Genomic DNA, 12,196 nt, shown 5'->3' with positions numbered 1-12,196 from the left:
TTCTTCTTTTTTAAGATTTTATTTTTTTATTTGACACAGAGAGAGAAGAACACAAGCAGGGGGAGTGGGAGAGGAAGAAGCAGGCTCCCAGCGGAGGAGCCTGATGTGGGGCTCAATCCCAGGACTCGGATCATGCCCTGAGCTGAAGGCAGATGCTTAACGACTGAGCCACCCAGGCACCCCAGCTTTTGTTTTCATGTTAGGCTTGATGCAGTTAATTTTCTGTTTGACCTGAGATATAAATTGAGATTTTTTTTCTTTTTCATTTGGAATCCATCTTAATATTTTATTCCATTATCTATTTTCTCTACAAGTTGATAATCAAATTTAATACATATATGTTTATAAAAGTTTACCAATATACAGTTGTCAGGGGTATTCCCAGGCTGTCTACTCTGTACCACTAACCCATTCTGGCTTCCTTTCCAGAATAAGTTGTTAGATATAAATCTAAGATTTCTCAATAAACTTACATTTATTACACTTTAGAAAACATTTCTTCTTTTTAAAAAAATTTTTAATTGAGGTATAGTTGACATGTAATATATTTCAGGTGTACAACATAGTGATTTGACACATACATCATGAAATGCTCACATGTGTAGTTACAACCTGTCACCAAAGTCATTAAAATATTATTGACTCTATTCCCTATTCTGTACTTTTCATCTCTGTGACTTCCTTATTTTATAATGGGAAGTTTGTACTAATTAATCCCCTTCACCTATTTTGCCCATTCCCTACCCCTTCCTCCCTGGCAATCACTAGTTTTCTATGAGTCAATTTCTCTTTGTTTTGTTTTTTAGATTCCACATGTACGTGAAGTCATACAGTATCTTTCTCCGTCTGACGTATTTGACTTAGCATAATGCCCTCTAGGTCCATCCATGTTGTCATGAATGGCAAGATTTTCTTTTTTTTTTTTTAATGGCTGAGTAATAGTGCATTGTGTATATGTATCACATCTTTATCCATTCATCTATCGATGGACACTTTGGTTCCATATCTTGTCTGTTGTAAATAATGCAATAAATAAAGGGGTGCACATATCTTTTTGAATTAGTGTTTTGTTTTTTTCAGGTAAATATGCAGAGTTGTAGCTATTGGAGTGTATCAGTCTATTTTTAGTTTTTTGAGGAACTTCAACAGCATTGCTTTCCAGAGTAGCTTCACCAATTTCCATTCCCACTAACAGTGAATGAGGGTTCCCTTTTCTCCATATCCTTGTCAACACTTATTTCTTATCTTTTTAAAAATAATTTTATTTTAAAGATTTTATTTATTTATTTGACAGCACAAGTAGGGGGAGCAGCAGGCAGAGGGAGAGGGAGAAGGAGGCTCTCCACTGAGCAGGGATCCCAACGTAGGGCTCGATCCCAGGACCCGGGATCATGACCTGAGCTGAAGGCAGCTGCCTAACCGACTGAGCCACCCAGGTGCCCCTATTTCTTGTCTTTTTGATCCTAGCTGTTCTTACTGGTGATATCTCATTGTGGTTTTGATTTGCATTTCCTTGATGATTAGTCATATTGAGCATTCTTTGATGTGTCTATTGGATATCTGTATGTCCCCTGTGGAAAAATGTCCATTCAGGTCTTCTGCCAAGTTTTGTTTTGTTTTGTTTTGTTTTTAAGATTTTATTTATTCGACAGAGATAGAGACAGCCAGCGAGAGAGGGAACACAAGCAGGGGGAGTGGGAGAGGAAGAAGCAGGCTCATAGCAGAGGAGCCTGATGTGGGGCTCGATCCCATAACGCTGGGATCACGCCCTGAGCCGAAGGCAGACGCTTAACCGCTGTGCCACCCAGGCGCCCCTTCTGCCAAGTTTTAACTGGATTGTTTACAGGTTTTTGGTGCTGAGGTGTGTGAGTTCTTTATATATGTTGGATATTAATCCCTAATTGGATACATCATTAGCAAGTATCTTTGCCTTTTTGTTTTGTTGATGGCTTGCTTTGCCATGCAAAAGGTTTTTAGTTTGATTTAGTCCCATTTGTTTATTTTTCCCTTGTCTGAGGAGACAGATTCAGAAAAATATTGCTAAGATTGATATCCATGCCATTACTGCCTGTTTTCCTTTGAATTTCATGGTTTCAGGTCTTATATTTAGGTATTTAATCCATTTTCAGTTTATTGTTTCTGAATGGTATAAGAAAGTGTTTCAGTTTCATTTTTTTGCCATGTAGCTGTCCACTTCTTCCAATCCCATTGATTGAAGAGACTGTCTTTTTCCCCACGGCCTCCTTTGTCATAGATTGATAAGTGTGGGTTTATTTTTGGGCTCTGAATTTGAATTAGTAACCTCAGGAATATTAGCATTTTTGTTTGAAATACACGAATTGTCTTTTTTGTAGTAGCTGTATTTATAATATCTAATCTTTCTGTATAAAATGTCTTGTATCTATTTTTATTTAGGTCTGCTTTTCACAATTCCTGATACGTTTTTGGATTTCTTTCAATTCTTGTCACATTTGTTGGCATTAATTTGTTTTTCAAATTTTTATTTCATTTAGATATTTTCTCTAAATGTTTAAGTAGGAGAAAGCTTCATACAGGATTACCATGAATTTTTTTTTACTTTTATTGCATTTACATAATTATCTTGTTAATATTTCATATGATTTTAAAAAGATTCTCAGCTATAGAAATGTTAACTTTGAGTTGTTCATTTGTTCTAAGTATAATTCATAAGTATGTCCCTAGTCTTAGAGCACTGAATATTCCAGACATATCGTATCCATCCTCTGACCTGTATCTCTTATGACTTCCAGAATAGACACACAGCTTCTCTGGTAGCCATTCCAGTTGTGACTTCTTCGCAGCTGCTTTTTTTTTTTTTTTTTTAATGATTTTTTTATTATATTATGTTAGTCACCATACAGTACATCCCCGGTTTCCGATGTAAGGCTCGATGATTCATTAGTTGTGTGCACCTGCTTTTTGTTCACACACAAAAGACAGGCTGGTGGTTTCCTGACCACCCCCAACTCAGTTTTACCAGAGCTTTTATATATCTTGGTACCAGTTCCTGATAGAACCCTCCACACCTGTTTACACTGGTTGCAAGAGATGATACATACAAAACCCGACGTGCACTTCACACCCTGGGTTTTGGGTTTCTCCATGTTCTCCAAACTCAAGGACTGGGAAAATGGAATTTAGACTAATAGGAAACCACAACCCTGAGAACATGTCAGCGGAGTTATGGACCAGTGTTCTCCCTCTCAGCAGCTTGGAAAGGCTGGACTTGTATCTTCCTGTTCACGATCTTCCCATTGGTCCCAGGGCTCTAGGAACCAAGGTACCGCACCTCCGCCGGCCATTCCAGGCGTGACTCCGCCTCACACTCTCTGTCACCTGAGGGCAGAATCCTACTGTCTCAGGACCCCCCTCCAGCCTCTGCCCCAGCTGACCCCTTAGCCCCAAGCCCGCTCCCGCAGCCAGCACGCCGGCGCTCACACACGGGCCCCCGCCCACCAGCGCCTCCCTGGACTGCATGGACGTGACGTGCTCAGGCCTTTCGGGTCTGGGTGGGGTGACGGCGGGGCAGAGATAACCTAATAACCTCCATCTCTAGAGCTGCTGCGGAAATCCTGGGTTCATCCCTCACTCCACTTTCCACATTAGAAAATCTAGTTACCTCTTACTAGGACATGCATCCACATTCCAACCACATCTCTTAAACCATGATTCTGTTCAATTAACCCTCACCTGAACTAGAGCAGTAGCCTCGACTGCCATCTTGCTTCCTCCTCCCTCAACCCTGTGGTCTGTTCTCCATTCTACAGCCAGATGTAGCCTGCTGAGACCTTGGTAACCGCTTCCTTTTACCTCCAGAATAAACACCCGAGTGTCATCCAGGTGTTCCAGTCTGACTCCTGACCTATTATTTTCCACTTGAAGAGAGACTTGTGGTTTCTGAACACTCAGTTGTACTTAAAAGCATTTTACACATCCTCGAGCCAATTTCTGTGATAATTTCCCATGCCTGTTTATGCTGATTACCAGAAGCCCATATAACCTGTGGTAACGACTTAGGACCCTGGGGTTGAGTTTTTCCAGTTCCCAACCCTAGGACTGGGGGAATGGCACTTAAGACTCTTGGGAAACCACAACTGACAGAACACAATGGTGGCTTTGGGCCAGTGAGGGACTGGAACACCCACCACTTACCTGTGTAGGCTCCATTAGTGCATCTACAGTCATGGGAACCTGTGGGAAGAGGCAAGTCTTGGAGGAATGTGTCAGAGGGAGGGTTTGATGGGCTCATGCCTCACTGTACTCTTGCCTGGCCCTGGGATAAGGTGACTTCAGGCTAGCTTCAATCTTCTGTGCCTCAGTGTTCAGTGTCACCTCTTAGCAATGATGTTGTATGACTTTGAGAAAAGATGCAAATGCCCTGGGCCTCGCCTCTATGTTCTGATCATTCCTCTCTAGTCTGTTCTTCTTTTGAAGTTTCCTCTGAAGAAACTTTTTTTTTTTTAAGATTTTATTTATTTATTTGACAGAGAGAGAGAGAGACAGCCAGCGAGAGAGGGAGCACAAGCAGGGGGAGTGGGAGAGGAAGAAGCAGGCTCCCAGCGGAGGAGACTGATGCGAGGCTCAATCCCAGAACGCCGGGATCACGCCCTGAGCCGAAGGCAGACGCTTAATGACTGAGCCACCCAGGCGCCCCCCTCTGAAGAAACTTTTAAAACATAAACATAGATTGTGTCACTCCTTCGTCTACTATTCCAGACTTAATTCAGCCACAGAGCTCTGTTCCCTGCAGGCTGAATGTGGACCCCAGATTCCCAAACCCTCCCACCTCAGACCCCCTCCATGCATCGGCACCCCCTGGCCCTTCAGCCTGGAACCCGCTCCTGAACGCCAGCAGCTAGCACACCGGCGCTCACACATAACCCCCCCCCCCCAACACACACACAACTTCCTCCCTGTTCTGGGCAAAGTGATAATTGCTCGAAGACTTGAAACCTTTTATTAGACCTGACTAAAAGAAATGAGAACCTAAATGACATCAAGGTCGTATTTCTCAAACCTTGTTATTCAAATGTGGCAGTAAGACTCTCACCTAGAATGTTTATTGAACATAACAAGTATCAACCAACTATGAAATTCCCCTCTGAGGGACATGATGGACCCCATAGCAGAAAATGAGGAGGCACCTTTTGAGCAGAGCATTTCCGTATTTCTGCTAATCACTTTGCAGCAAAGAGAGGAGATCATGGGCTTCAGATGCCTCATCTCAGAGTTCAGATGCTCCCTTTCTTTTTTTTTTTTTTAAAGATTTATTTATTTATTTATTCGACAGAGATAGAGACAGCCAGCGAGAGAGGGAACACAAGCAGGGGGAGTGGGAGAGGAAGAAGCAGGCTCATAGCGGAAGAGCCTGATGTGGGGCTCGATCCCAGAATGCCGGGATCACGCCCTGAGCCGAAGGCAGAGGCTTAACCGCTGTGCCACCCAGGCGCCCCAGATGCTCCCTTTCTACCTTGACCTTTACAGAATAGCAATAGTTAGGGTAAGAGAGGTTTTTGGGTTGGTCTCAGCCTATCAATAATGATGCAACGAGCTAAGAATGCCTGGGGTTCAGTACTACTTGTGGCGAGCCTTCATAGATATTTCCCTGGAGCTAATGTTGGGGCTGGATGTCCCTCATGATTTTTATTATGACTGCAGGACACACCTCAGGGAAAACCATCAAGAACTTTGAAAAACCAAGGTTCATCACTCACAGGTAGTGAAGGATACAAGGCGCATCCAAGGACCACACAAGGAGGTCACCACTAGAGGGAGGGAGGGAGGGAGTGTGAACCCGGGGCTCTGCTTTGATTATGGTCATGAGTGGGCTGCCTAGGGTTTCACAGGTTCCCTCTCTATTGGAGAATTGAAAATATAAGAGTGGGAATTGGGGCACAAAGGGAAAAACAGGGTCACTTGGTTATTTAGGCTACCTGGGGCTTTACACTAGTCATTTTACTAGTAGCTGTGTTACATAGCTGGCAATATGCTTTTTTCCAGATGGATGTCTTTGAAATTGATGTCTTGGAAATCAAAAGCTTATTGTCAGGCCCTTGTACTACAGGGAGGGATGAACAGGTGGAGCACAGAGGATTTTTAGATCAGCGAAACTTCTCTATATGTTATTATAATGGTGAATACTTGTCATTATACATTTGTCCAAATCCATATACGGTACAACACCATGAATGAATTCTTATACAACTATGGGCTTTGGATGATAATGATATGTCAGTGAAGATTCATAAATTATAACAAATTACCACTCTGGTGGAGGTAATCTGGTAATGGGGGAGCATTGAATGGGGGGACATCAGAGATGTTGGGGAAATCTCTGTACCTTTTGCTCATTTGCTGTGATTCTAAAACGCTATAAAAAATAGTCTATTAACAAACAAAAAAAGATAGCATTAGTTAAGTTGTTCTCAGATTGAGCTGCTTCTCAGATTGCTAAAAGAAATTGAGTATATCTTAGTATATGGAGTAAAAAATGTGGATAAAAAGTGTTTTTTAGTGTGTAGGACACAATCTCCGATGATATAGGCAAGGGGGAAATTTTCTGTGGGATTCAGATGCAGAGCTCCTACCTGTCCACGAGCATCAGGGCAGTCTAACATTCCTCTTCTTTGTTCCCACTCATGGCCCTCTGGAATCTTTTCTATTCTTCCTGACCAAACGTAATGAAACACTGAGTAGCGCTTGAGGCCACGGCACTTGAAGAGCAATTACATAACGTTTCCAACTATTCAAGGACTTATTTTATGACTGGTTATGGGATGATTAGGCCATTTATGTTAAGTCGATCTGGGAGCATCTCAAATAAGATTTTTATCCTCTTGGAGTAGGTTGATTTTATGGAGTCTGAAACAATGTCTTTTCTCCCTCTTTGACATGGGCAAAACCTCTTCCTCCCTTGAGGTAGGAGTACCATTTTCCAGCTTCCTTCCTAGTACCGCGTAGCCAATGCTCCACACTCTGGTTTATCAAGTGTGGAGAACCCCCTTCCCGGCCACCTCCAGAGCTCTAGGACTACATTACCCAGAAGATCGTGCGTTCAGAGGAGCCGAAGACGCCTCAGGACGAGGCACCTATGTGCGTGCGCATCGCGCTGGGGCGGGACTTCCGGCCTCCTGCTCTGGGCCGGCGTGTTTTGCAGTTCTGGGGGATCCTTTCCGCAGAGCTGAGGCATATGTGACAGAGCGGAGTAAGCGTGAAGAGTCGTCCTCACTGCAGAGATTTGGGTCCGCGGCTGGCGACGCCGCCCGGGCTGCCCCGCGCGGGGGACGGGACAGGAGCCGCCGGCCCGGGTGTCCGCTCCGCGCACCGAATCCGATGGCGGCGGCCGCGCCCAGGGACCCGGCTCAGATAAACACTCGTCCCCCACCCTCCCCGCCGTCCCCCCACGCAGACCCGAAAGGCCCGAGGCGGGGCGCCTGCTCGCGTCCCTGCGGCCCAGGCCCCGGTGTCCGGGACAGGGAGGCGCCGGCGGGCGGGGGCCCGTGTGTGAGCGCCGGCGTGCTGGCTGCGGGAGCGGGCTCCGGGCTGAGGGGCCGGCTGGGGCAGAGGCTGGAGCGGGCCTGAGACAGGAGGATTCTGCCCTCAGGCGACAGAGAGCGTGAGGTGGAGTCACGCCCGGACTGGTTAGCCAAGGTGAGGTGTGGTACCTTCAGGTGAGGACTCTAGACGCCGGGGGGACTTTGGGCCCAAGGAGGGACACGATCTCCATTAGGGTTTCAAGACTTCCCCAAGGAGTTCTAAAGAAGAGCAGATTGGGAGAGGGAGATCAGTGCACTGAGGCACTGGGAGGTTGAGTCTTTGTTCAGGGTCACATAGCTGGTAAAAGGCAACACTGAGCACTGAGACCCACTGAGGGTCTCTTGGCTCCAGGGCCAGGGAAGGGTACAGAGAGACATGAGCAACCTCCCATGGTCGCATTCTTTAAAAGCCTGCCTTTTCCCCCGGAGTCCCAGGACTGCAGAAGTACTTATGGAACCAGCACAGGTACGTAGAAGGTGTCCTAGTCCTTTACTGGCCCTGACTACCGCTCAGATGTTCTCTGGATTGTGGTGTCCTGGGATTCTTATGTGTTGTTTTCAGAGTCCTAAGTCGATGTCAGGGGTTATATGAAGGTGTTCGCGTTCCTGTCAGCCAACATAAATGAGTGTTTAGGGTTAACCCAGGAGCGGGTACCAGGATCTGCAAATACATGAAAGTAAAGCCGAGCTGGGGGTGTTCAGGAACCACAGATCTCCTTTTATGATATAAACAAAGAGCAGGGGGACAGGTGTCAGGACAGGAATAACTGCCTGAAAAATTGCGTGTCTATTCTGGAGGTAATGGGAGGTTTGGGTCACAGGAGAGAGAGAATGTTCGAAAAGTTGAAATAGTCTCCTTACTATAAAGTGGGAAACAGACCATGGGAATGAGGGAGGGACAAGGGAAATCAGGGCAGAGGCTACTAACATAGACTAGGTGAGGGTTAATTGACCAGGACTGTGGGTTAGGGTAGTTGCATTTCTGGATGCAACCATGGGATGCATGTATTTTTTGTTTTGTTTTGTTTTTGTTTTTTAAAGATTTTATTTATTTATTTGTCAGAGAGAGGGACAGAGAGCGTGCACAAGCAGGGGGGAGTGGCAGGCAGAGGGAGAAGCAGGCTCTCCGCTGAGCAAGGAGCCCAGTGTGTGACTCGATCCCAGAACACTGGGATCATGACCTGAGCCGAAGGCAGATGCTTCACCAACTGAGCCACCCAGGCATCCTGGGATGCATGTTTTAAAAACGGGAAACTAGATTTTCTAATATGGGTGGTGAGGGAGAGAAACAGAGGTATCAGGGATAATCTCAGGGTGTTTGATCTTTGCAGCTGTAGGGGTGGAAGGTCCAACTGAGAGGAGGAAGTTGGTAGTAGGAATAATATTCACTGGGGGATATCAGAAGCTTTGTTTTGGCCACGTTTAGATTCTGAGGTATTTCAGAGATCGCTGAGTGGAGGCATCGGATTGGCAGCTGGAAACCCAAGTCGGGAAATCAAAAGAGCCGTTCATATTGGAGACATTCAAAATGTGGCATTTACTGTGTGGACCTAAGTAAGTAACCTGTGATTACATTTAGGAGGTCTAAGCTTCTTGTTAATTGGTGTGAAGCTGTTCATAGGCCAGGAAGTAGAGGGTAAGGGCTGAGCACTGGGTCTCGGTTGGGTACCTGAATGATGGTATTGGAATTTATAAATGCTGGTGAGGGAGGTATGTGTCCTGAAAGTTAGGGTGTATCAGACAGACTAGTCTAGCAGGTGGCCCAGGCTTCCAGGATAAGAATGGATGTGAGAGAGATGCAGAGACAAGGGGTAATTGAGGCTAGATAGCACTCAGGCCAAAGCTCTTGGTTATTCACATCTCTGTGGGTTTGCAATGATTTGAGAGGACTTTGGTGGGATCTGGGGTGTTTCATTCAGCCTGGTGGGTATGGTTAGGGGCAAATACGGTCATCTTTGAGAATCAGTAGGAATGGATGTGTGGTAAATGGACTGGGCTTTGAATGAGGGTTAGGTGGACAGAAGAGGTTGTCATTGCTGAGGGGACAGCAAGTACAGCACAGAAATGGAAGAGGGCCATGGGTTTCTGAGATCCAGAAGTGGTTCTGTTTGGCTTGGTCTCAGGCATGGAAGAGCCAGGTAGGGAGGTCTTCGTAGAAGGATTAGGTGTTTTCAGCTCTAGCAGGAACCATGGGAGCTCTGGGTTAGTATTGAGTCCTGTTTGAATTTGCCAAGCAACTCTGGATGTTTTCTGCTAAGTTGTATTTCATGGCCTAAAATTAAGGCCCATTATTATGTGCTGTCTTGACATCTGTTGAAACTCAAAGTGCCTGACATGGTCTGAGTGCACATTCTCCTCCCCACTCTTGAATAGTCTCCTAGCCTTGCCTCCCTTTTCATCAAGATGACCAGAGAAGTTCCTGCTTATGCCTTTGAAATGGGTTTCAGTTCTCTACTGGCCCATGGAGTTATTCACGTAAGCCCTTCACATCATCCTTTGGGAAACCAGATTATTACCCCACCTCTTAGTCTTGTAAAACTTGCCTCTCACAGCCCCTGGTTGTTCACTGTACCCTTAGATGTTCTCTGTTCTTTCCTTTTTCCCCAGAGGCTGGTCCGTCCTTCTCATACCAGAACCATGGACACTGCTTGTTTCTCCAATTCCGTAAGCACGTGCTGTGGCTGGTAAGTCTGAGGTGTGTGCCCTCTCCCTGAGCAGCCCCGACACAGAGTCAGGCATCAAGTGGTCATTGTAATTGATTCCTTTGCTTGCCCTCTCCCTGGTCTGGTGACTTTGTCTGGATCTAAGGCACCTGACAACACCAGTTGCTACTTCTTTCCTCGAGCTGACATTTCTTTATGACTGCCTGTGCCAGGAATTGCTAACACCGACATGGGTACGGTTACGGGGGCCATGGTCTTTTCTTGCAAGACTCTCCTCTTTAGTTTTCTGTAATTGGTCCATCCTGTGTCCGTCTCCCCCCACCCCACCGCCATGGGCTATCACGTACTGAGTTGTTCTGGCTCAGTACTGTCCGCTGTTCTGTAAGGTCTTCGCCTAAGTAATTGCATCATGCAGGTGACATGTATTTGCTCATTTTGGGAGTAGGTTGGAGAGCCTTTAAGTGGTTCACAGATGGCTGTTCATCCAGCCACAGCAATATGAGCTCAGTAGGATCCCGATCGGGAGGATTGGCCCCTGGGGGAGGGCATAAATCAGGGCTGTGTTTAAATTGTAGCAGAAATCTTTTCTGTTTGGTTACTATTTTGGTGCCAGTGGACACACCTCATTTCTGCTGTTTCTTCACCAGTCTTGACACTTTGCCTACTTGTCAACTCTACATGTCACTTCTACTCTTACATCCTGCGCGGGACCAGTCCCTGCCTCTCTGGGCTCCACGTCTTACCTGCTTTTCTCACTGCTCCATCTGCAGTGCTTCCCAGCATTGACCTTTGCATATTTTATCATGAGGTGCGCATATATCTTCAAATAATCCTTGAACACGAGCAACTCTGTTGCAGGTGGATTTTCTTGGTCCTGAACATACCCTTCCACATAGTGGTCATGTGTCACCAGGAAACGAGCTGGCTGGAAGTTATTTGCAGAAAAACAGGTTATAGACCCTTCTGTCCTCCACACGTCACACATCGTAGTTGTGTCCTTCACCATTTGAGACTTTCCCCGTTTTATGCTCTTTATTTCCCTGGACCAAGGCACTCTGTCCTCAACCTGAACCAATTCTGGTTCTGCAGACAATCACATGGACTTGTCCTGAGTTTGTCACACAGTCTTGTGTATGGGTGGTCCCCTCCAGCCAGTGTCAACATGGACTCCTCCAGCATTTTATTTCTTTCAGGTTATTGGTGTGGAGTAGATAATGAGGAGGCACCTTTGGAGCAGAGCATTTCCGTAGGAGTGTCACAGGTCAGGACTCCTAGACAGGACTCCTAGACAGGTGCGTCTGCCCAGAAGGCCCACTCCTGTGAGGTATGTAGCCTAGTCTTGAGAGAGATTTTGCACTTGGCTGCACCAGGGAATGCATACCAGGCAGAAACCATACACCTGTGGGGCATGTGGAAAATGATTATGTTTTACTGCAAACCTTCCATAGCCCCAGAAGCAGTACATTGGAGAGAAACACTTCAGAAGCAGAGCCTCGTTTGTGAAGAGCTGCAGGTTCTGTGTGTCAAGGAAGCCCTTTACCTGCAGGGAGGTTTTGAAGGACTTCTTGATCAGCTCAGGATCTCTCCAAGTAAGTCCGCGAGCAGTACCAAGCGTGTAGTGGCCTTACATAATATAAAAATGTATTATAAATGGGGAGGATGCATGAAAACTTGTGAGAACAAGTACACATTTATACAACACCAGAGAGACCTCTCTAGAACAAGATGTTACATATATAGTGCGTGTGGGAGGTCTTTTAGCAAAAGGTACCGCCTCAATCACCACTGGAGAGTTCACACTGGAAAAGGGCCTTAATGAGTGTGTGGAATGTGGTAAATTATTTAGCAACAAGGCCAACCTCATTCAGCACCACACAGTTCACGCTGGGGAAAGGCCGTATGTATGCAGGGAATGTGGGAACTTGTTTACTTACAGATCTCTTTCATTGCCTGAGGTTTCACACTGAATCAAGGCCT

General features: G+C 46.0%; 1 protein-coding gene across 18 annotated transcripts in view; it reads left to right on the top strand.

Moving 5' to 3' along the window:
- Positions 1 to 7,148: 7,148 nt before the first annotated feature.
- LOC123777132 (uncharacterized) overlaps positions 7,149 to 12,196 on the top strand; it is a 43,415-nt gene continuing 38,367 nt past the window's right edge. For 3 of the 18 annotated variants that reach the window (XR_015720805.1, XR_015720800.1, XR_015720799.1), the window contains exon 1: positions 7,149 to 11,808. The gene's annotated coding sequence lies outside the window, so the exon portion shown is untranslated. The remainder of the gene's footprint in view (positions 11,809 to 12,196) is intronic. The other 15 variants (XR_015720815.1, XR_015720813.1, XR_015720816.1 and 12 more) reach the window with 15 other exon arrangements.

Source organism: Ursus americanus, chromosome 21 (assembly GCF_024610735.1).
Source record: "Ursus americanus isolate L20-20 chromosome 21, mUrsAme1.1.p, whole genome shotgun sequence".
Lineage (NCBI taxonomy): Eukaryota > Metazoa > Chordata > Mammalia > Carnivora > Ursidae > Ursus > Ursus americanus.
The sequence above is the reverse complement of the archived record's forward strand: the minus strand, read 5'-3'. Positions and strand labels throughout refer to the sequence as shown.